Source organism: Kogia breviceps, chromosome 9, assembly GCF_026419965.1.
Source record: "Kogia breviceps isolate mKogBre1 chromosome 9, mKogBre1 haplotype 1, whole genome shotgun sequence".
NCBI classification, from domain to species: Eukaryota; Metazoa; Chordata; class Mammalia; order Artiodactyla; family Physeteridae; genus Kogia; species Kogia breviceps.
Genome location: NC_081318.1, coordinates 101,804,463 through 101,828,484, shown reverse-complemented (window position 1 = coordinate 101,828,484; position 24,022 = coordinate 101,804,463).

Sequence of the window (24,022 nt, the reverse complement as noted above, 5' to 3'; positions counted from 1 at the left end):
AATATCTCCTTTCATCCCTGAAAGCTTTAAAATTGATTCATGGTTTCATAACTACAACAAAGTACCTTGGATAGATTAAAATCAAGGCTTTTTTTAATTTGGACATCAACAGCAAGAATCCCACCCAGGTCTTGCTAAAAACGACTTTGGCTGACGTTACGAAATTCGTCCGCAAGCTCTTCTTTAGCCAAATGAGAAGTCGTCTGGAAAGGATTCATCCTTTTAGTGTACACAGAAGATCTTCTTCTTGGATCTATAAACTAAGTCTTTAAATTCCACTGTAATTACTCCAAAGACATAAATAGAGCCGATACTATTTCTGGCATCCCAGCTGGCCCTTTAGACAAGGTACACAGCATTTTCAAATAAAGCTTCCACGAAGTGTGTAGGTATTCTAGCAACAGACAGATGCCTGGAAATTCTAAAACGTAGTGTGTAAAAGAATGGCTTCCAAAAATGCTAGTGTGTAGGACAGGTCCCTTTCTTCGTTTTAATTCTTGTACCAGTCGTTAGCATTGAGTTTCTTAGTAAGGGCCGAAACCTATTCTGTTTTCAACCACTAACTTGGCTCTCTTTGGAGGTTCTGTATACTGAAACAATTCACTAAAATACTCATACATAAAGTTTTATTAACGGGATATGTTATCGCTCCCAGACTCATGCTGTAGTTATTAACCAGTGCAATGGAAAAGCTTCTTCAAAAGCCAGAATCTCACAAAACTATCTTAGCATTAGTGCTGATGAATGCCAACATCACATCCATTTTCAACGTGAACACCGTCCATATCTGGAGTCCTACTTGGACTTGGACAGGAACATTTTACTCTTGTTCTTTGTGAACGTCCTGGGCTTGCTGTTAGGAGCAGACTTCTCAACTCGCAAGGCATACCATGCCTTCTCTCTGCATTGTTGCTGATCACATTTGCTTGCCCTCGGAAACTCACCAAAATCTGAATTTGGATTACCAACTCTACTGCTACCAAGAAAAAAAACAGATGGATTAATTTCCAGAACATACGGTTGCTTTACATTTTTGATGTAATAACAAAAAAAACCTTGAGAATCGGCACTTTGTTCCTATTTTATTATTTATCTGTCCCTTTGTTTCATCGTCTGTAAAATAATGGGTCAGGGAAGCTGTTGTGTAAACCTCTAACTTGGAAGGCAGAGACTCTGGATGGAAACACTGTTAGTCATTCGTGCCTCTAGGCCCAATATAGCTTTGTACCTTCTGGCCCACTTGTGGTAGGGAGGGGTCAAGTGACTAGTTTTTTTTTTTTTTTTAAATTATTAATTAATTAATTTATGGCTGTGTTGGGTCTTCTTTTCTGGGCGAGGGCTTTCTCTAGTTGTGACGAGCGGGGGCCACTCTTCATCGCAGTGCGAGGGCCTCTCACTATCGCGGCCTCTCTTGTTGCGGAGCACAGGCTCCAGACGCGCAGGCTCAGCAGTTGTGGCTCACGGGCCCAGTTGCTCCGCGGCATGTGGGATCTTCCCAGACCAGGGCTCGAACCCGTGTCCCCTGCATCGGCAGGCGGACTCTCAACCACTGCGCCACCAGGGAAGCCCAAGTCACTAGTTTTGACTAATGAGCCATGAGCATAAATGACATGTGTCCCTTGTCTCCTACAGTTTATTGCCATTAGAGACCTTCTGGAGCTTTCTTTCCCTCTGCTATGGTGGTAAGTAGTGTTCCAGACAGCTGCTCCACCAATTTGGAGCAGTCTGGAGTGAGAATGACAAGGATGAAGAGAGGGCCCTCAAGGAACACAGAGTTTGAGCAAGAATTAAGACCTTGGCTGTAAGCTATGGAGCATTTGGAATTTGATACCATAGTTCTGCCTGGTCTTACCCCAACCCATATAATTCATTATCCACCCAGATTTTCCCAAGTGAACCTTCCCTGAGGAGAGGTTCAGTCATCAGCTACTATCTTCAATTAACAAGGACGACGCTCTTCATCCTTTACATGCACAGGATGAAAATTCATCTTGAGCAATGACTACAAACGTTCACTGCCTTTCCACATCCTCTCCTTAGGTCCTTTTTGAGTAAGGATGCTTTTGTGTACAACACTCGAGCACAAGGCAAACCTGTAGTTTCAGAACGCTGTGATGTGAGCTTGTCCACTGAGGGGTTCAGTCCATCCTCAGTTAGGGTCACATCCTGCCATATTGATGAAAAGAAGAGGCTTCGAAGTTACCCAGACCTGCTTCAAATCAGAGCTCGCAGTATCTTCCGTAATTTATTAATACTTAACTTTTATGCATCTCAACCTCTTTTATAAAAAGGAAATACCATATTTTAGTGTCTGGCACACAGGGTGGATTGTGATTTTCGACTCTTATACAGTCTTTGGCTATACTTGCTCATAAAGGAAGTCCTTGTTTACCAGGAAAACCAAACACAGCCCACACAGAAAAGGAGGCACGCTGTGGCAGACAGACCCTAAGGCGCCCCCCCATTGTCCCCACCTCCTGGTGTTTAACTTTGTTTAATTCCTTCCTCTTGAGTGGAGGCAGGACCTGCAACTGCCTTCTATCCTATAAAATACAGCCAAGGTGATGGGCTATCACTGCCACGGTCAAGTTCTGTTCCATAAGAATCTGTCTGAACAGACTGGAGCCAGACACTTCCCTGGGGGCTTGATGAAGGGAGAGGCTGGGCTGGAGAAACCCAGGTACAACGGAGTGCAAGAGGCTGCTAGGAACTGCAGTGGCTACTAGGAGTTTTGGGCAGCCTTTAGCCAACAACCCCCGAAAAGCCAGGGCCCTCAATCCTCCAACCACAAGGAAATTAGAGATTGCATGGGAATTCTTCCCCGGTTGAGCTTCCAGAAGAGAATGCAATGTAGTCCATGTCTTGGTTGCAAGCTTGGGAGGCCTAAGCAATGGACCCAGCTGAGCTTCGGCCACATTACTGACCCATGTACGTTCTGAGATAAGAAACACACATTGTTTTGAATTCTTAAGTATGTTGTAATTTGTTATTGCTGTGTAACAAATGCCCAGGCCAAACTGGAAAATTTGGCTATTTTATCATGTAAAGAAGGCCATTTGAATCCTTATTTAAAAGATCAGATATTAAATTCTCTTCCTTCCCAAATCAAATATTTGAGATTTCAGAATTCTCATCTACAATCATATGGTCATACAAGAAGATGGGCCTTTAAACTTAGTTTGGATATTACTTATCAGGTTTTTGTTTACCAGTTTATTGATACTTGATCAAGTAATAAAACTAATTCTTTTGAAAATACTTCTGCAATGAAATTTTATCATAAAAATCCTTTGTTATGAAAAGAACTTGAGAACATTTTCTGCTAAGAAGGGAAGTCAACAGTCATTTATTCACTGGCCCAGTCCTGTTCATCTTTAAAAATACAGCTTAATGTCATTTACTTTTGAAAGCACTTTCCATGTTTCTCCCAGAATGAATTGACTCACTCCTTTGGATTCCCAGAATAGCTTAATTATAAAACATCTTACCCTGTGTTATAATTGCCTATTCCTAAAAGCTATCTCTATCACTGGTCCAGGAGTTGGCAAACTACAGCTCATGGGCCAAATCCTCCCTGCTGCCTGTTTCTGTAAATAAAGTTTTATTGGAACAAGCCATGCCTGTTTGCTTGTACGTTATGCTATGCTTGTTTTCATGGTACAACACAGTACTGAGTGATTGCAACAGAGAGCTTATGGATCACAAGCCCAAACTATTTACTACCTGGTCTGTTATAGAAAAAGTTTGCTGACCTCCACATTAGACCGTGAACTTCATGAGGTGACAGACTGATGGTCTGTATCTTGTCCATCTCTGTAGCCTCAGAACTTAGCCCATGGCAGACCCTAAATTTGTAACTGAGTGTATACAAAGATGTGTCAAACACTGAAATTCAAGCCAAAATTAGCATTTATCTTCTCTCTAAATTAGACCTTTCCTAGAGAGGTCCTACATTTTTGGTAAGACTGTCATGAAGAAACAGTCTATCCTCATACTTTGTACTCCCCTGAAAGCTGAAAACAGAATGAACAGAGCTGGCTATTAAGAGGACATTCCTACCCTTCATTAGAAGGCTGCATTTAGACCAAATCACCATTTATTAAACAATTTTCACATGAGTTACCAAGTCCATGTGCCTTTCAGGGGACAGTTACTCTGTTTTCAGATTCACTTAGGACCAATTTCCAAAATACTGCTAGTGTATTTGCGGTCCAAGAAACCTTTTAATTTTCATTTGTAAACCTTTTTTGATGTTGCTCCCTTGTCAAAAACAGAAAGCCGTTATTTTCCAGCAGTAAACAAGTTCAAAATCAAGTTAGCCACTCAACTCCCCAAATCAAGACTGTGTTTTGTGTATATGAAAAAATCAACTTTCTAATCTTCATCGACTGTATCAAAATTCTCAAGGGAAAGCCAAGTGCCTTAAATTTTTGTGGGAATCAAAGAATGTGAAGATCTGTCGCCCCCCTCCCCCAGATATGGTTCTTCTCCAAACCTAGGGAAACCTTTCAAATCTCTTGTGATTCACTCCTTCACTATTTCTGTCCCATGAGATTAGTCTGAATGCCTTTTCCTTTATTCATCCACCCACAATCTCTCTAACTCCCATATGGGATGCATACAGTAACGCTAACCACCAAGAACAAAGCAGAACAAGATGTTTGCCATGGATATCAAGTCTCAAAAGAGACAATTAAATTGATGCAAATCATCATTGCTTCCTGAATCACGTAGACTGTTGTATTTCAGAATGCCAAGGAAATTACTAAAAAGCGTTACCTAAAGGTTTTGTAAATAAATGTACTAAACTCATAAGAGAAGCTTAAAATGAGTAGGAAAGTGTTTCCTGGTTTCATCATGATGTTTAGAAAACTTTTCCAACTCATCTGATGAATGCCTCCAGGATAAAGGGACTTGGATCTCCCACTGGGGTCAGCAAGCAAGGGTTCTGACCCTTTCCTGGCCCTTGACTCTGTGCCCTGGGATCTGCCTCACATGCTCAGTACCACTGTCACCTTCTAGTCACCTATTCATCCCCAGCTGGAAAGATTTTCCCCTATACCGCAGCCAACTGAGGAAAAAAAATAGAATCGCTACATAAGGAGCTTTGTCTGCATTGACCTACATATGTCCTTTTATTTTAAAATAAGTTTTCCTACTTAATTTTGGAGGGATGTTAAAATACCTTTTATTTCATAAGATACGAATGTCAAAGATTATAATTTTTTGTCCTTACTTGACAAAAGATAAAGTTGTCATTCTTGTATCAGTTCCCCCAATTTTTAAAAACTGACCCATGATATGAATCCGTGCTTCCCCTTCATGGGGCGTGGGTTCGATTCCTGGTCAGGGAACTAAGATCCCGTGCGCATGCATGCAGCATGGCCAAGAAAAAGACAAGAAACAAAACAAAAGCCAAAAAACCCCCACTGATCCATGAAACCACGAAAGGTCTGAGGACTTAGAACACTGGAGAGTCACTGAAGTTGAGGAGAGGAAGGGGATGGTAGAGAGTAGTCCTGGCTCACAGAGGTCAATGACTTATTCAAGTTCACTCAGCTGGTTAGAGGCAGTGAATTATAATCCAGATCACTCGCTCCTGGGCCAGTGAGCCTCTTATTAATGTTTCAGGCTGCTCCCTACCGAGCTACCGTGGCAGCTCCCTTAAAGAGTACAGTCAGACCTCATCTGTTAAACTTTTTGGATCAGCTCTATCCCTTGTTCATTATCTATTTTATATCCTTAACCAATGTGCATATGTAGGCATCTGTGCAACTCTTTCAAAATTGTTTTGAAATGAATTGTATCTTGCTCTACAATTGTGTCAGCACATGAACTACTTCTGGGAGCAATCATCACGTAAATACCAGCCATGGGAGCTGTGGAAAGAGAAGGTACAGGATGTTCAGAGAAGCCCACAGATCAGTCGGGCAGGGGACAGGGTGTTGAGGAGAAAAAGGATGGCAGTGGCCTGATAGACTAGAAGGTGAAGAATGGGCATCGTTATCGAAAGCAGAGGGAGGCTAGAGAAACAGGACCTCTTGAGAGGCCTGAACGTGTTCTGGCATGGCAGAATATTGGGTAAAGGCTTAAGGTGAGGGGAAAAAAAAGTGGCTTTTCAAGAAGAGCTTAGGAAGCTTCATGAGATCCAGTATTACCCAAAGGGAAGACCTTTGAATACAAAGGACCAGAATCCCACGTAACATCCTGGAAGAAAAGAGGGGGACTGGAGAGCAAGAAGGTTTGAAACACAGTTTATACTTACCATAAACACTACAAATATCCACAGGGAAAGCGGCTCAGGCCTTTGTATTTGTATTCTTAGTTCATGGCAGTTCTAACGTTAATATTCATTTTAGGTTCTTGAGAATATATAAAGATAGCTTTCTGAGGGCTAAGTAACTAACATAACAACTAGATATTTGTAAATATCATTTGTATTTTTACACAGCAAATACCTGTGTATATATATGTTTTTCTCATAAATGACCAAAGTACTGAAGTACTGTGGAGAGCCAGAAGGTACCTGGGCTGGCCCTACTTGCAAGGTTCGAATTAGAATCTCTGGGGTTGTGTCACAAGTTTTGGGACTTTTCAAATAAGCTCCCCAGACAGATGTTTCCTGAATCTGGGTCCACAGCTTTGAGGCCGGTGATCTATTTGACGGTGGCCAGAGACGGCGCGCACTGAAAACTGGCCAGAGCCCTTCGCAGCCACGATGTGCTCACGCCACCGGGCTTGACTGCATCTCCCTGGAAACCAGGACCTCAGCATACAAGTGACCCTCCCACCGTGAGAGGCCTGAGTCTGTCGGACCTGAGCTAGATGAAAGAGGAAGAACCACTGATTAGATAAGAAATAGACATTTTAGATATTTTTTTTTAGATTCTGCATGTTAGCGATATCATATGATATTTGCCTTTCTCTGTATGACTTACTTCACTTAGTATGATCATCTCTAAAAAATGGTACAAATGAACTTATTTACAAAACAGAAACACTCACGGACTTAGAGAACGAACTTATGGTTACCAGGGGGAAAGGCTGGGGTTGGGGGAGGGATAGACGGGGAGGTTGGGACTGACATGTACACACTGCTATATGTAAAAGAGATAACCAACAAGGACCTACTGTACAGCACAGGGAACTCAGCTCAATATTCTGTAATAACCTAGATGGGAAAAGAATTTGAAAAAGAATAGATACTTGAATGAGCACAACTGAATCGCTTTGCTGTACACCTGTAACTAACACATCATTGTTAATCAACTATACTCCAATATAAAATAAAAATGAAAAAAAGAAATAGACATTTTAATACAGATGCACCATAATAGATATAACTTCTTAATATCAGAATGCTGACTAAAAATAACAAGGGGGAATCTGTTTGTGATATCATCAAGGGACCAGGAAGGGAGATTACGAGAGAGTGTATTCGTTTGAAGGCAGAGATGGGAGAGAAATACAGCTGTTTCCTGATGGCATTCTACCAAGTGCAGCCTATATGGTAACCTAATTATAGACCCAGTGGTCTATATGTATGCACTAAGGCCGATGTCACACCTTTTATTTATTGCTCTGACATTACAGTATATGTTAATATCTGGTGGGAGGTAACACAGACCTTATTCTTTCACATAAAATTTTAAATGAGCTTGTCAAACCCTCTCTCTATAACCCCAATATCCTGCTAGAATTGTGCTTGGAATGTCACTGAATTTATGGATTAATCTGGTGGTTTTCAATTGAATCTTTCCAATGTTAAGGTCTCCTATTCATAAATATTTACCTGGGTTTTCCTTTAGATCTGCTAATAGACTCATGGAAATTTCTCCATAAGGATTTAAGTAAATCTTGGTAGGTTAATTCCTAGATGTTCTATAGATATTGATCTCATTTTAAATGATACATTATTTTGTGTGATATATTCTACTTAGCTGTGCTTATGTCTCTACCCCCTTCTTTCCCTAGGCTGGGGGAGGTTATGCACCTGTGCTCATATTTTATGCTTCACAAAACTCCAATATGGCAGTGCTCTTTGCTAAGATATCTACTCACGCCACTGGACTGTGAACACTTTGAGGGCAGCAATGGTCTCTTACTCACTTTTGCATCCTCAGCAACACACACAGATATACTTGTTTTTTAGCGCTTTTTGAACGTACATGAAAATACATGAAATCACCTTGCTGTACACCTGAAACTAACACAACATTTTAAACCAACTATACTTTAATTTAAAAAAAAAAGAAAATGAAGACACATACGTCAAATATTTTTGTTTTATTTTTGCCTTCTTTTAGAAAGTCTCATGATTAGTTTTTCATTCTTTTATATAATGAATTCCACTAAGGAATTTACTGAAAGTGCACCCACTTCTGGTTTGGAATTCTGTGAAAATCTGAGACACCAGGAGTAAAGAGTATATCAATATGCAAAAAAAAAAATACATGAAACCATTATGCTATAGTGATATTGACTAAAAATAGCTGGAAATGTGGCAAAGGCGGTGCCCACTGTGACTGAAGGCTCCTATCAGCTACCGGCTTTATCTGCTAGGTAGGCAGTTCTGAGGGAGGCGCTAAAATCCAGCCCTAGTTGTTTCTTTCTCCCTTTGTTCTGTTTGAAGGGTTCTATTAGCACAGTTACCTCTATTGCCTGGGTCTCTGTCCTACTAGAATTGGGGAAAATGAATCAGTCACCCTCTCTTTCTCACGCTCCATCCCCACACCGTTGATAAATGGCAAGGTGTTCTGGTTGCAGGGACAGGGCCCCAAGCTTCTTTATGATGGACAAATAAAAGGCGTCTTGTGACAGAAATGGCCCAAGGTCTCTTCTAGTTCTAAGTATCCTTATATTTTCTAAGTATCCATATCTTTTGCTTCTGTGATTTCCCTCCCTAGTTTAGTCTCTTAACTGTCTAAATACAAGTAGGACTACTTCCCCACCATCAAATGCAAATAGAGAGATCAGGGTTATAGGAAGCCCTTGGTTAAAAAACCCATTTTGCAGATTTTAACCGATGTTGCTAATGGCGCAGTCATCTGGCCATCTGTTTCTCATCACACCCTAGATTTGTGCGTCCTAACTTCAAATTCGATGATGGTTCAGGATTCTGCATGTAATTAACTGGGAACTTTCGGAGTCAGGTGTCAGGAAGCAAATGAGCAAAGGGAGACAGGAAAGGGCACAACGGTAGTTGAAGAGGCCAAGCCTCTGATTTCATAAGCCCTGGCTTCAAGTGTCAGGTCTCCTAGGAATACTCCCAGCTGTCATAATGCTTAGGTCACCACCACCCTTTAGGATGAACCAAACTGAGACCTTCAGTAAAAAAATAAAAGAAAATTGTAAAGCAAAAAGAGAGAGAGAGACAAACAACAACAAAACAGGTCCTTGGGCACACCCAGCAGTGGCAAGAAGAGAAGGGAATTGTCCCTGTCGACTCGCCACTCTCCACCAAAAGGAGCCTCCCATCAGAAAGCCACTGCTTCTGATCCTTCCACCCTTGGTAGGGAAACATGCAAAGAGAAAAGAATTCAGACATCTGGAAATGTTTTAGTTATCACAGGTTTTAGTAACTTTTCAAAGAGAAACATAAAGTTGAGTGAAAAGTCAAACAAAGATTTTGGTTCACTAGAGGGGTAAGAAACTTCCTTCCATGACCCTGTTCATCTTTCACTTGATAGGATTACCCAGGAAATGTATTGCTATTTTGATTTTAAATTGCTCTCAAATATGTGATTGCATAAATTCAATCCAGAGTGAATCTCGGCAGAAAAAAAAATGTTGGGCAGGATGACGATTTTATTGCATTTATTCCATTTTCTTTTTGTTCCTTGTATATGTCATGAAAACCCATCAGTCTGTATTATCATTTGCGGAAAACGTCCCTGAAAATGCTATTTGAAGTATCCAGCAAGCCTTGAGTAATCTGGTTGTCAGATGTTGGCTCAATGATTGAAGAGTCATAAAAACAAACCAAGTTCTAATGTCATTCACTAGTCTAATTTTTGCTGAAATTACTAAAATAGATAAGGGAGTGTTTATACTGTGTTCTTTTTTGTTTTTGTAACTTAATATGTAACTTGGTACAATTTTGGGGACTTTAAGTTTATCCTTGTAACCCCCAGAATGCTACCGCATTGCCTTGCACACAGAAGCTTCTATGCAGACAGGTTTCTGGGTCCGGCTCTACCCCTAACTAGCTGGCTGACACTGAGGCTCCGTTTCCTTTTCTCCAAAAATAGAGGTAGTAAAGGAAACCATGATAACATTATTCCTAGGTTTACTGTGAACGGTAAACGAGACAAAACATAAAAAGTAATTAACCTAGGGCCTAGCATCTGTCATGGTAATAGTTGTTAGAAATGAAAGAAATTTTCAAGAGCACCTAGTCCAAAGACTACAGTACAGTAAGTCCCCTACATACGAACAAGTTCTGTTCTGAGAGCACGTTCGTAAGTCCAATTTGTTCATAAGTTCAACAAAGTTAGCCTACGAACCCAACTAACACAATCGGCTACACAGTAGTATACTGTAATAGGTTTCCAATATTTTTCACGCAAGTAATGCAGAAAAAACAAACAAACACAAAAAATAAACATTTTAATCTGACAGTACAGTACCTTGAAAAGTACAGTAGTACAGTACAAGAGCTGGCATCCAGGGGCTGGCATCCAGGGGCTGGCATCGAGTGAACAGGCAAGAAGCGTTACTGACTGGAGGAGGATGAGGAGGTGGGAGATGGTAGAGCTGAAGGATCGTCAGCAACAGGAGACGGAGGGCCAGCTGCAGTTTCACTCATGCCTGACGTGGATGGCACAGGTTCTGGTTCCTTGCTGGAACCAGATGCACGTTCGCATCTTTGAAAGTTTGCAACTTGAAGGTTCGTTTGTAGGGGACTTACTCTACGTTTTTTTAGGGAGAGGGCCCATAAATGTTTCTCAGAAGAGTTTGTGACTCCAAAATCTTAACCATCCGTTAATCTTCTTATGGACTTATCCACATACTCAGTTTATCTGCTAAGTTGGAAACCTGGGCCTGGAGAGGGAAAGTGACCGCCCAAGATCCTTAGTGGTAGAATAAAACTAGAGGCTAAGGCTCCCAGCACTATGTTCAGTACTCCAGTCTATTATTCTAATTGTTTAAAAAAAAAAAAAAAAACACCTATATACATATGTCAATGAAAGAGAATGAAGTGACTGAAGAGCATTTAGTGAGTGTCCACGGGGAGCCGATCTCAAGGATCATTTTAACTAATTTCAATAACAGAAATAGAGGAAGACGTTAAAAATATATATATACAAAATATAGTAAAAGTCAACATCCCATACTGATATATCTGCAATCAATCCCAATGAATCCACCGTTGGCCCCCAAAAAGTGGTGAAGCAAGGTCCCTGCCCCCAGGAATCTCCTGTCCAGGTAGCATGAATACAAGTCAGACAGCAGGAGAACTGCTCTCACAGAGGCACAGAGGGCGAAGGGGAAGTAGGAGAGGACGCACTCATTCCTATTGAAGAAGTGGGCTTTTCTCGCGGGTTTGACTGGGAGGGAGACAGAAACGTCTTTCAAGGTATCATCTTGGGCCCCAGATTATTTATAATGACTGCCCCCCCCGTGCCATGAAAGTGTCCACTTTAGGGTAAGGAAAGAACAGCATCAAGTATAAAGCCCTCATCATTTTGTCAATGACCCCGGGGCTCTTCCCCATTAGCATGGAAAACCATATGTACTGATGTACACTCACACGTGGTCTAAGCGTCTCCCTCGATACCTGTTGGCCTTGAATTTACTCTTCAAGGAAACCTGCATAGCATGGACTATTCTGTCCCTTTTTCAGGTCCTAAATTTTTTTTCAGGTAATGGGCCATTGAGAAATGTTCCAGCGCAAGTCACGTTATAAGATTACATAATTAGATTGCTATTATGACCACTAAATTTGACCATGAAAACGCATAACAACAATTGGCCTCTAAGATTACATTTATGTCAGGGAAAATATAAGAAAATGCTAAGGAAAGAAACACCATAAGCCAGTAACACACACAGTGGTCGTGAGCTTATAGTAACTTCACTAAAGTGTGGGCCAACAGGTCCTGTATTCCTTCTCCCAGCAGGACAGACCTGGCTGCATCTTCAAACATCTGGGGTGTAAATAAATTCCAGGGGAAGGAGGGAGATCTAAACAGAGATATCTGTTAATTACTTTCCATCAAACTTAAAACTGCAATGTATGATGATAATCTGAGTGCTTTGATAACTTTTCTGATAAGAAAAGTGATTAATTGATTTCCTGGCAGAGACTCTATGGATAGTTTTTCCATCTCAGGACAATAAATTGAAGAGCTGGAGTTCTCTGCAAAGATTTCTTAACAGATCTCTTGGCTGTTTCCTTGATACAGAGAAGCAGTGTCTCACTGAACTCTAAGAAACCATGTACATCTTCCTGGTGGGCTGGACAGAGAGCTGGACAAAAGCTGGAAGTTTGGGGTCCTGGTGCCATGCTGCCACGACGTGACACCCGGTGCGGTTCCTCTTCTGGATCCAGCTCCTCACCTCTACAAGCAGGAGTGGACTGCAAAGTGTCTCCCAACACTAAAATACTATGATTTATTAGATGATGCTCTAATAATTAAGGTACCACCTCTCTCTCTCTCTCTCTCTCTTTCTAAGTTCCATTGAGTTGTCTCCAGAGAATTTTCTTGATATGTGAAAACCAGGTGTGGTAGGCAGAACACTGCTACCCCCCTTCCCCGAGATGCTCACATCTTAATCCCTGCAACCTGTGAATATGTCACTTTATCTGGCCAAAGAGATTTTGCAGCTGTGATTAAGTCAAGGCTCTTCGAGGAGATTTTCCCGGATTCCCCAGGTGGGCCCAACATCGTCACGGGGGTTCTTAGAAGGGAAAGAGGGAGGCAGGAGAGTCTTTCACAGAAGGAAATGTGATGACAGAAGCAGAGGTCAGCGATGTGACAGCTGGCTGAGGGCCATGAGCCGAGGGATGCAGCAGCTTCTAGAAGCTGGAAAACCAGCGAGTTCACTTATATATTTTTCTATATGTTTTTTTAAAATTTGATTTTTAAAATCTTTTGTTAATACTTTTTGATAAAGTCAGCATCCTCGGGAGGAAAATAGTCTTAAAGATGCACTACCCCAAATCTTGTGTGTGTGCACATATGCGTCTGTGCGTGTGGTATGTGTGTGATGATAAACTTCAGAAATCAGTTTTACCTGTAAAATGAGAATATACTACTTCAGGTTTAGCTCAGGAAACAGCCAATTAATTGCTCAAACTATAGACATGGTGAGAAACGATAAGGATGTGCGTGAAGACGATGATGTAGGAGTTGAGGAAATTGGTCACAAAATCGCAGGAAACCGAGCAACCCCTCACTCTCCGCTCTCATCTTTCTACCCTGAGGAGAAAGCAAGAACCTTCTCCCAAAGAGAATCCAGGTGTGACTGCGGGCAAGGCTCTGGCATCCGCCAGGGCTTGACAATTCAGAGAAGGACAGAGAAGGACAAGGCTGTGTTCTAGTGTTTTTTCCTTGGCTCACACTTAAAGATGATATCCTCAAGGTGATGCCAGGTCTTTCTTCATCTTTACTTCTGGGAAGAAAGACCTAGATCTGGAATGCTCTTAAAGAAAGATAGGAAAAAGAGAACCTCAGGCCTCTGAGTAATGATATTATGTGGGCCCCCTCCTCAGCACCCCATCGTGCTAGGCAAGACCAGGGTCATGGTTAAAACATTTGATAATGAAAACAAGTCCCTTGTTGAAAGGACTAAAAGTCATCTGTCATTTCATCTGCCCTAACACTTGGTAAAAAGTGAACAAGTTTGCTGACACTGAAGATGGTATTGTGGTTCCTCTCTCCTTTTCAAAAGGGTGTTAAGGATCTATCAACGGGGACTAGCACTGTGCCAGCCGCCAGTGGGTTTGCAAAGAATAGAACTATGCCTGACACGTGTCTTCAAGTATGGCTGACACTCACGTGATTATCCCGGTGCCTCTATCCAGCAAGGCAGAAATGGTTTTCATGTTGGTTTGTTTTTCTTTACAACTGTTTGTTGCAAAAAGCATGCTGTAAACTGAGACCAGTTATAAAATAAGTAAAAAAAAAAAAAAAAAAAAAAAAAAAAACTGTAAAACACACTGCAAACATGAAGTGCCATGCAAATACTTTAAGTAGTAAGTACCTGCCCCCAACCCCCAGCTAGTCTACAGCATAGTTTATAAATCCATTGGTAAGACACAGCTGCCAGGCAAGATTACAGAATGCAAGGAAGAGACAGACCTGGGTTCAAATCCTGGCTGTTCCTGACTCTGATGAGCCATTGAACTTTGAATATGTTGTTTAACCTCTTTGAGCTTCAGTTTTCTTGTGTGTAAAATGGAGTTAAAAAATATCTGTCTAATGGGGTTAATGTGAATCTCAAATTAACTAGTTCTCTTCTAGGTACTTGGCATAGAGGCTGGTGAATTGAAGGTGGCCCTAAAACTTACATTTCAGGGCAAAAGTTTTCTCTCCTGCAAGGCTAGATGACAAAATTACTCTCCAAGAACTCTTAAAAGTGAAATTTGAGGACAAAAAAGTCAAAGATACAGTAGAAAGAATGGGGGAATTAAATAAGAAATTGATATAAAGATCATGATTTTTATACTTGTACACTAAAGGCTGAGATGGTTAAGACCTTGACTTCACCCTAAGTCACATTTAAGCTGAAAAATCTGCTAGATATGACTTTTTTTTCTTATGAATATGTTCTAAGATGTACCCTCTGGCCACTACCCCAAATGTATTTTCTTTCCTTTTGCTTTAAAATTTTTATTAAAAACTAATAAAATCCTTTGAAATACTTCTGTCCCCACCCAACCCATTTTTCCTTCCCACCTCACAGAAAGCTGCCATCCTGAAATTGGTCTGTACCCATCTTATTTACGGTCTTACAATTTTACTCCACAATCATAATATATGCATAATATATAACACTATGTGATTTTTTTAAAAAACTTTATACAAACGGTATACTGTGAGTCACCTCTCACAACTTTTTGTTCATGTAACCTATTTTCAAGATTGATTCAAGTGATATATGTAGATTTAGTTTTTCATTTTAAATGTTATAGATCAGCTTTTTAAATACATGATTTATTTTTCTCATGCCTCCACAGGTGAATATTTATTAGTTTTGATTTTTTCTGTTATATATGTTGTGTAAGATTGTCCTTGGATGTGCCCTTTTTGCATGTGTGCCAGAATTCCGGAAGGGGAATTGTTGAATGGTATGATTTACTCATCTGTAACTTTATCACATAATGCCAAGTGGCCATCTGAAGAGGTGAAAGCAACTCAGACTTCCACTAGCAACGTCTGTGAGTTTCTTTGACTTTTTCCACACTGGGTAACACCAGACTTTCAGATGTTTGCCCATCAGATGGGTGAAAATTGATGTATCACTACTGTTAAACATTGCATGTAGCTGGTATTAGTAATGTTAAGCATCATTTCATATATTTGGAAACATTTGGGTTCCCTCTTCTGTAAAATGCTTGCTCATCTCCTTTGTCAGTTTTCTTTTTCTTTAAATAATCTGGACGACAACCATAAATTACTTCTCCTGTTTGTGTCATGTATTTTAACTTTGTTCATGGTGTCTTTTCTAATATAGTTGTTTTCTAAATTTTTAGTTAAATTTATCAATATTTCTGCTAGTGTGTGTGTTTTGTTCCTTGTGTAAGAAATATTTACCAACCAGAAACAATAAATTATTCTGCATTGTTTTCCCTAAAAATTTAAAGTATTGCCATTCTTTTTTTTTTTTTTTTTTTTTTTTGTGATACGCGGGGCTCTCACTGTTGTGGCCTCTCCCGTTGCGGAGCACAGGCTCCGGACGCGCAGGCTCAGCGGCCACGGCTCACGGGCCCAGCCGCTCCGCGGCATGTGGGATCTTCGCGGACCGGGGCACGAACCCGTGTCCCCTGCATCGGCAGGCGGATTCTCAACCACTGCGCCACCAGGGAAGCCCAGTATTGTCATTCTTAATTGAGTCTATCAACCATTGGAATTCATTCTTATATATGATCTGAGGTAGGGATCTAATTTACTTTTTTCCATATGGATTGCTAATTTTCCCAGTATCATTTGCAGAATCTTTTATTATTCCCACGGTGATCTGTAATGGCGCTGCTCTCAAAAAACAAATTTCTGTGTATAAGGAGGTTTATTTCCTGGCTTTCTATTCTTTCCATTGGTCTGTTTATCTATTCCTACATTATTAGCTTTCTAAAAACCTTGATTTCTGCATGGTGAGTTCTCTATATTTATTATTATATTAATTATTATTATTGTTTTAAAAATTACCTTGGCTATTCTTGGCTACACTTCAACATAAATTTGAGATTGAGCTAGTCAAATCTATTTTAAACTCTTGTCAGAATTTTGATTAAAACTGAATATTATCTACTAGAGACAAATTTATGATATTGAGTCTTCCTATCCATTAACATGGCATGTTACTCAATTGAAGTTCTTCTGTAGATTCATAGCAAAGTTTTACATATGTGTATATATTTTCCCTATGATCTTGCACATCTTTTGTTAGTATTCTTTAGTTAGTATTGTTAACATTTAGATATTCCTGCAGACCTTATGTATTTTGTGACTATTTACAAATTGCAACTTTTGTAAATTACTATTTCTAATTGGTTGTTACTGGTATCTTTGAAGGCTATTGGTTTTTATATATTAATATTATACCCCCCAAAGCTCACTGAAGTCTTATTAGTTTTAGTAGTATATTTATAGATTTAATTTTTTTTCTGGTATTCCAAACAACTGTCTTAAGTAATTGACAATGCAATTACAGAAGGCAGAATGCAGAGAGAGCCAGAGAAGAGGAAAGGGCTTAGAGCACAACCGTCAAACAGACTTGGGCTCCAATTCCAGCTAGTCCTGCCTCTAATTAGCCAGGTATCACTGAACGCATTGCTTAACCCCTCTGAGCCTCAGTTTTCTTATGTGTAAATGGGACCAAACTACATCTATCTTATAAGGTTTCTATGGCTCTTATTTAGCTAGTAATAATAATTAATGTTAACATTAATAGCATCCAAAATGCATACTCTGTCAAATACGCTGCCGAATCCTCAGCATAGAGGCTGGCATATTAAAAGATTCCCTGATATTTCCTTTCTGTCACACACACACACACACACACACACACACGCACACGCGCACACACACACACACACACACACTATCCCATTTGTGCTGGGGAGATGTGCTAGAGGAAAACATATAAATATTAAATGTCATTTCCCAGGGTTTTATGGAAGAAGGGGCTGCTGGGGAGGTTAATACTCAGAAAATGATTCACATTCAGGATTTCTAATTCTACCTTAATCTTGTCTGGCTCCAGTTATAGTGTGGGATCTCTGCAAATGCCAGGAAACATTCACCAAATCATTAACCCATCCCCACTGGGCTTACCAAGAGCAGTCTCTCGAGGCCCTCTCTGGTACTTGGAAGAGCTGTTTGACTATCATGCCCAATGTGAGCCCAACTGAACCTCGAGTCACCAAGGAAACTCTATGGATGGAAGATGAAAGCAGCTCAATGGAGCTGAAAGGAGGCCCAGCATGGACCCAAGCGGCTTTCAGTTCAACTGTGGAGGGAACCCATACGAAGTTACAAAGCAATATGGAGGAGAGGATGAAAGAGGAGAATATTTCTGAATTTCAAAAACGATGTCAAAAATCTAACTTTGGGGGGCTTCCCTGGTGGCGCAGTGGTTGAGAATCCGCCTGCCGATGCAGGGGACACGGGTTCGTGCCCCGGTCCGGGAAGATCCCACATGCCGCTGAGCGGCTGGGCCCGTGAGCCATGGCCGCTGAGCCTGCGCGTCCGGAGCCTGTGCTCCGCAATGGGAGAGGCCACAACAGTGAGAGGCCCGCAAAAAAAAAAAAAAAAAAAAAAAAATCTAACTTTGGGAAAGGACAAATAGTCAACAAAGTGCCAGTAGTGTATTTATAGCATATTTACAGTAATAGTGACCTTGCAGAAAGTAAAATGGAACAACTGACTTCCACCTGGGTGGATGTTTCAGTAGTGTGGTGAATATTTGTTGTTTTCTTCCCAGTATCAGTCCTGTAGCAGACAACAGATTTGGTCTCGGTTTGGGCACTCCTCCCTTTTCACTCTGTTCATGTTACCTGGGCAAGCCTTTATTTAGTCTGGGTCAAAAGATAGAACTCATAACTGGGATTACCCTGGCCACATGGTCCGTTAGGATGGGCACAGGACTGGTTTGACCCTTTAGAAGCAGTGTCTGAACTTTCGTGGAAACACCAGAGCACTTTTTTCCTTAGCTCAGAGTTGTGAGAATGTGACATTGGAGTTGCTACAGCCCTATGTTACTATGTTATTTTTCTGTGGCTTCTGTAATAAATTACCACACATTTCATAGCCTAAAACAACAGAAATCTCTTCTCTCACAGCTCTGGAGACCAGAAATCTGAAATCAAGGTGTCAGTAGGGCCGTGCTTTCTCTGAAGCTTTAAGGGAGAAGCTTTCCTTGCCTCTTCCAACTTCCTCTTGGTGTGTGACTGTATCACTCTAGTCTCCTCCTCCATCTTCACAAGGTCTTCTCTTCTGTCTCTTGTAAGAAAACTTGTCATCGGATGTAGGGCCCACCTGGGTAATCCAGGATGATTTTATCTCAAGATCCTTCATGACATCTACAGAGAACCCTTTTCCAAATAAGGTGCCATTCACAGGTTCCAGGAATTTGTAGATGACATAACTCTTTGGGTGCTACCATTCAACCCACTACAGCCACCATGAAAGAAGCGTGTTCCAAGGATGCAGCCAACCCAGAGGAAGCAGCAAGAGATGGAAAGAGAAATCTTGGGGCTTGTCCCTGACAAGAGGACCTTTATCAAGCTGTGTCTGAAGTCAACCCTACCCCTGTTGTGCGAGCCATGGGATTTTACTATTTTTCCTTAAGCTGGGAATTGGATTCAGTTGGATTTTTTGTTATTCATATCCCAGAGAGTCTTCACAAATAAAACAGAGCAAAAGGATTATTTTGTGTCAGGAGACCCATTGCTCTTTCAAGCAAAAGGAACATCTGTAGGATTCTATGTAACTGAAGAGGATTTGGACAGTTTCCCCTTGGTGACAAGCTCTGAAGGCGGCCCTTCATTCTCTCGCACCGCAGGATGAATGCATGTGCACGCTCCCAGAATGAGCTCTTCACTCTCCGCCTGCTTTGGCAGGGCCGACCTGGGGCAGGATGCAGAGTTACAACTGGTATTGAAAAAAAAAGGAGATGTTCTCATCTCAAGAAGGCAGTGTGAGGTTGTGAGAAGCCAATGGTTTGGGGATCAAACACAACTGAACTGGAATCCAGCTCTGTGGCCAAGTATGTTTGAGCCTCAGATTCCAGAAGTATAAAAGGAGGACCCTCTTAACTGCATCACACAGGGATCGGGAGGACGTGCTGAGGAACGCAAGTGTAGGGGGAAGAGAAGACGTCCATGTATTCTCCATGCCTGGTGGCTGCTGACCCAGACAGAGTGTCCTAGGCGGGGAAGCAGTGGAGGCAAGGATGAAGGTGCAGGTGCTGAGAGGGACTAACGTTTCCTGAGTACCGTTGAGGTGCCAGGCCGTGTGGTTTTTCTCTCCTTTAATGGTCTGAAGTAGGAGGTAATCTCTGCATTGCGCTGCTGAGAGACGTGAAGCTCCGAGTGGGATATAACATCACCAGTTCACACAGGTAGTAAGTGGCTGAGCTGGAATTTGAACTCAGGTTGGTCTGACTTCAAAGACCACACAGCGTTTACGCTGCTCCACGCTCTCTCACGCTACCTAAGAAGGAGACAGTGAGGGCCGAGAGACTACCAACACCAAGCAGAGAAAGCAAACTAACTCTTACATAAGCTTACTAAGAGCCAGGAGCTCTGCTAAATGCTGTTCTAAAGTTGCCTTTCAATATTTATAAAAATAGCCAATGTTTATTGAAGGCACGCTGTATGTCAGGCTACGTTGTAAGAGTTCCATATGCGATATTGTATTTAAACCTCATAACAGCCCTTTGCAAAAGAGGTATTTTTGTTATTGCTGTTGTTGTTATTATTAGTTCCGTGTTACAGGTGAAGAGAGGGGGGCCCAGAGAGGTTAAATAACTTGGACAAGCTAGTAAGAAGCAGGATTTGGACTCAGGCAGTCAGCTCCAGAGCTGCACCCTGTAGGTGCAGGAAAACGCATCAGAGGTGGCTGGACCTCACACATCACAGGCGCGCCCATCCTATGAGACAAGCAGCTTGCACGGGCTGGGCTTAGAAGGGCCATACCACCCTCCCCCTGCCCCTTGTGGCACCTTCCAAGCAGCCCTGCCGAGGAGCTCCGCCCTCAGGTGCATTCCACACACCCCCAATGGCGGGGGAAGGGGCCCGGGTTGGGGGCAGCAGAACCTCTCTGTCCTCTGTGCTTCTCAAGTGGGATTGGAAGTCTCTCGGCACGAAGACTTAAGAACAGAAGGAAGGAGGTAAAAAGCCTCATCAGTTAAGGGCGGGGGAGTTTTTAAAATTATTAGTATTGTTCTAATACTGGAACATACAAAATGTTCAGCCAGTAAGTCCGTGTCAAAACGCAGGGGTCCTTTGTGATTTTTAGCCTGTTAACATCTTTGAAGTATCAGGGTTTATGATTCCAGACCTGAGCCAGACTGTATTTTCTTTTGAATATTATTTAGAGAATATTATTGGGGAAACCCTTGGCACAAGAAATTAGGCATGCTGTTGCTATTAGTTTTGTTATGAATATCTACGTCATGATCATGGGACAAGCCACGCACAGGATAAAATGTCCCAATGTGAGGGCTGGTCATGTTTCTTTTTCCTGATGAAGGCCGGCCTTTTCTGTACCTGCTTCATCTTACACACTGGGCACCATGCAGTGATGAGGACCAGAAGCCGGGGTGAACATTCGGGGGGAGGCCCACCCCGTGTGGCCCCAGCACCACGGGTCACACATGGTTTGCCGGTGGGTTGAGGTCTGCACTACAGCTTCTGACCTGCAGCTCTCTCTTGTCTGCTTTAAGCTCTGTATTGGATGCTACTGGGTTGTTGTTGTTGTTTTTTTTTAAAGCACAATATCATAGGGACTCTTTTTGGAGAGTTCTAGAAAAACTCTCAAAAAACATTATTTCACTTACTTTGCATTAAGTAAAAATGCAAGATAATATGTATTTTGCCATTATAACAAAAGAGGTGTGAAAAATGCCTTGTAGGATCAGGATGTGATTTAAACGGATGTAAAGAGTTGGGATTTTAAGGTTTATGTACCATTTTCTATCTTGTTTAAATAAAATATAATTTTCTAAAATAATAATAGAAATAATGAGAATTTTTAATTACCACCAAACTCTGTTTTTTTCAGTCTTTTAAACAAGTGTCATTAAAAAGAAATTTATTAGACTATAGTTGATTTACAATGTTGTGTTAGTTTCAGGTGTACAGCAAAATGAATCAATTGTACATAAACATATATCCACTCTTTTTTAGATTCTTTCCCCATGTAGGTCATTACAGAGTATTGAGTTTTGAGTTCCCTGTGCTCTACAGTAGGTCCTTATTAGTTATCTAAACTCCATTATTATTATTATTTTTTTTTTTTGCGGTATGCGGGCCTCTCACTGTTGTGGCCTCTCCCGTTGCGGAGCACAGGCTCCGGACGCGCAGGCCTAGCGGCCATGGCTCACGGGCTTAGTTGCTCCGCGGCACGTGGGATCTTCCCGGACCAGGGCACGAACCCGTGTCTCCTGCATCGGCAGGCGGATTCTCAACCACTGCGCCACCAGGGAAGCCCCCTAAACTCCATTATTTTTAATGCATAAATGAAGATGACAGCTTTCAGCAGCCATGTAACTATTTTGGGCAACAAGGACTACACGTGGCAAATAACTGATTCACAACCAAAGCATTTTTCTTGATTTTTCCGTCCCCATGTCTGTCCCCGTGGACTTTACACCATCCTTTCATTCAGAACTGCTATCTTATGGATTTAAGCTGTGACTCCTCATTTGTGGGGAGAGAGACCCATCCTCTTTCTTTCCTATAAAGTACCCGTAGGACGGTGTTCAGCGTTTTGCCCAGTGAGCGTTAACGGACTGATGATGGTTATCACTCTGTGATAAACCGTATCCGTAAAAACTGTGGCTCCGTCTCCTTGTGAAGAAGATACACCCCCTTCCCAAGGCTCCTCCTCAAGCCCCGGCGTGTCATGTTGGTGCCTCTGGAAAGGCCTTTCTAACAGATCATCATCCCCCATTTAACATGGTTTCTTTTAAATTTCCAATTTAGTCTTCCCTTATAGTCCTTTTTACAATTATTTTTAGGGAGAGTCAGAGCTCCATAATGAATCCCTGAAAACTTCTGCGTCTTCCTAGAGGAAAATATTTCTAGAATGGGAAGGGAGAAGTATAGTGGAGGAATCCTTGGGCATCAGTATCATTTATTTAAAAAGACCAGTTTAGGGCTTCCCTGGTGGCGCAGTGGTTGAGAATCCGCCTGCCGATGCAGGGGACACGGGTTCGTGCCCGGGTCCGGGAAGATCCCACATGCCGCGGAGCGGCTGGGCCCGTGAGCCATGGCCGCTGAGCCTGCGCGTCCGGAGCCTGTGCTCCGCAACGGGAGAGGCCACAGCAGTGAGAGGCCCGCGTAACGCAAAAGAAAAAAAAAAAAAATTTAAAAAGACCAGTTTAGAAAACACAGACTAAGGTGATGGATAGAGCTCGTCACCAAGAGGTCAAGAAACACAGACGGTGTTCAAAAATGAGGTGCAGGAAATTCATGGAGAAGACTGATCAAGGTGATACAGTTCACGTGCTCACACACCAGGGGACAGCTGGGAGCAAATCCATATGGCAACAAACGAGCGATAGCAGAGTATTATTTTGGATCGAATTTGGATGTTTTTGTTAAAAAGGCGAATGTTTTTGGTGGAGCATATATTCTTTCATCGACCAAATGTCCCACTATTCCTTATCATCTATCTGCCTAATATATGCATTTAAATTTCCTGCCTGGCCCCATGAGGATCTGAGTGAGAAGATCCTTTGACTTTGACTGATTCCTGAAATTAGATAAGAAAATGTCCTTACAAAATGATTCCACATATTCTCTTATTTTCAACCATGGAATATTCATCAGATGAAAGCAAGAGAAATGGCTCAGTGAAGAACTTGCCTCATGAACTGTGGCAGGACTTACAGGGCCGTCCATCAAGACTATGGCCCAGAATCCACAGAATGCTCTGGAAACACCACAAAGAACAAGGTTGAACTGTGTGGCTCGGTGGTTCTATGGGCCTGAAGGTTGAGAGCTTATGAAACGGCCTCAGTGATCTGGTTCGTCCCACAGAGAAGTGATCAGAGGCTGTTCTTTCCCTGGAGGAGGCGTGGTAGAGGCTGAGAAGTGATGCTGCGCCTCCCGGGGGTTCCTCCAGTAACTCACCGGGCGGGGAGAGCTCTGGCAACAGGGCGTCATGTCATCATGACACGTTGGCCTCACCAAGCCCGTTATAGGCTCTGCATTGAAATACTGCCTATACCTAAGGTCTGGCTGCCTGGGCTTGTGCTGTCCTGGATCCTGGCCTTTTTTCATGAGAAATTATTTGCAAGTTCACCTAGTTGCACATCACCACAAGCTAGAAAGACATGCTGGGGATTAACCGCAGAAGTCATTCGAGGTCACCCCAGCATATACAATCCAGGTTTGTTTGCCTAGCCACTCTCTTTGATCTTTTGATTCTCTCATATACTATAGTCCATGGCAGTTGATTTATCTAAATCAGAAGGCACCCACAAGGTCAATGCAGAGAGCAGGGACCAGGGTGCCCAGGGTAGGGGTGACACCCATGCTTCATGCGATGCCAAGGACTCTGTGATCTGGCTCTGCCTACCCTCACACCCCTTCCTTTCACTACTCTCTGCTTTACATTTTAGATGC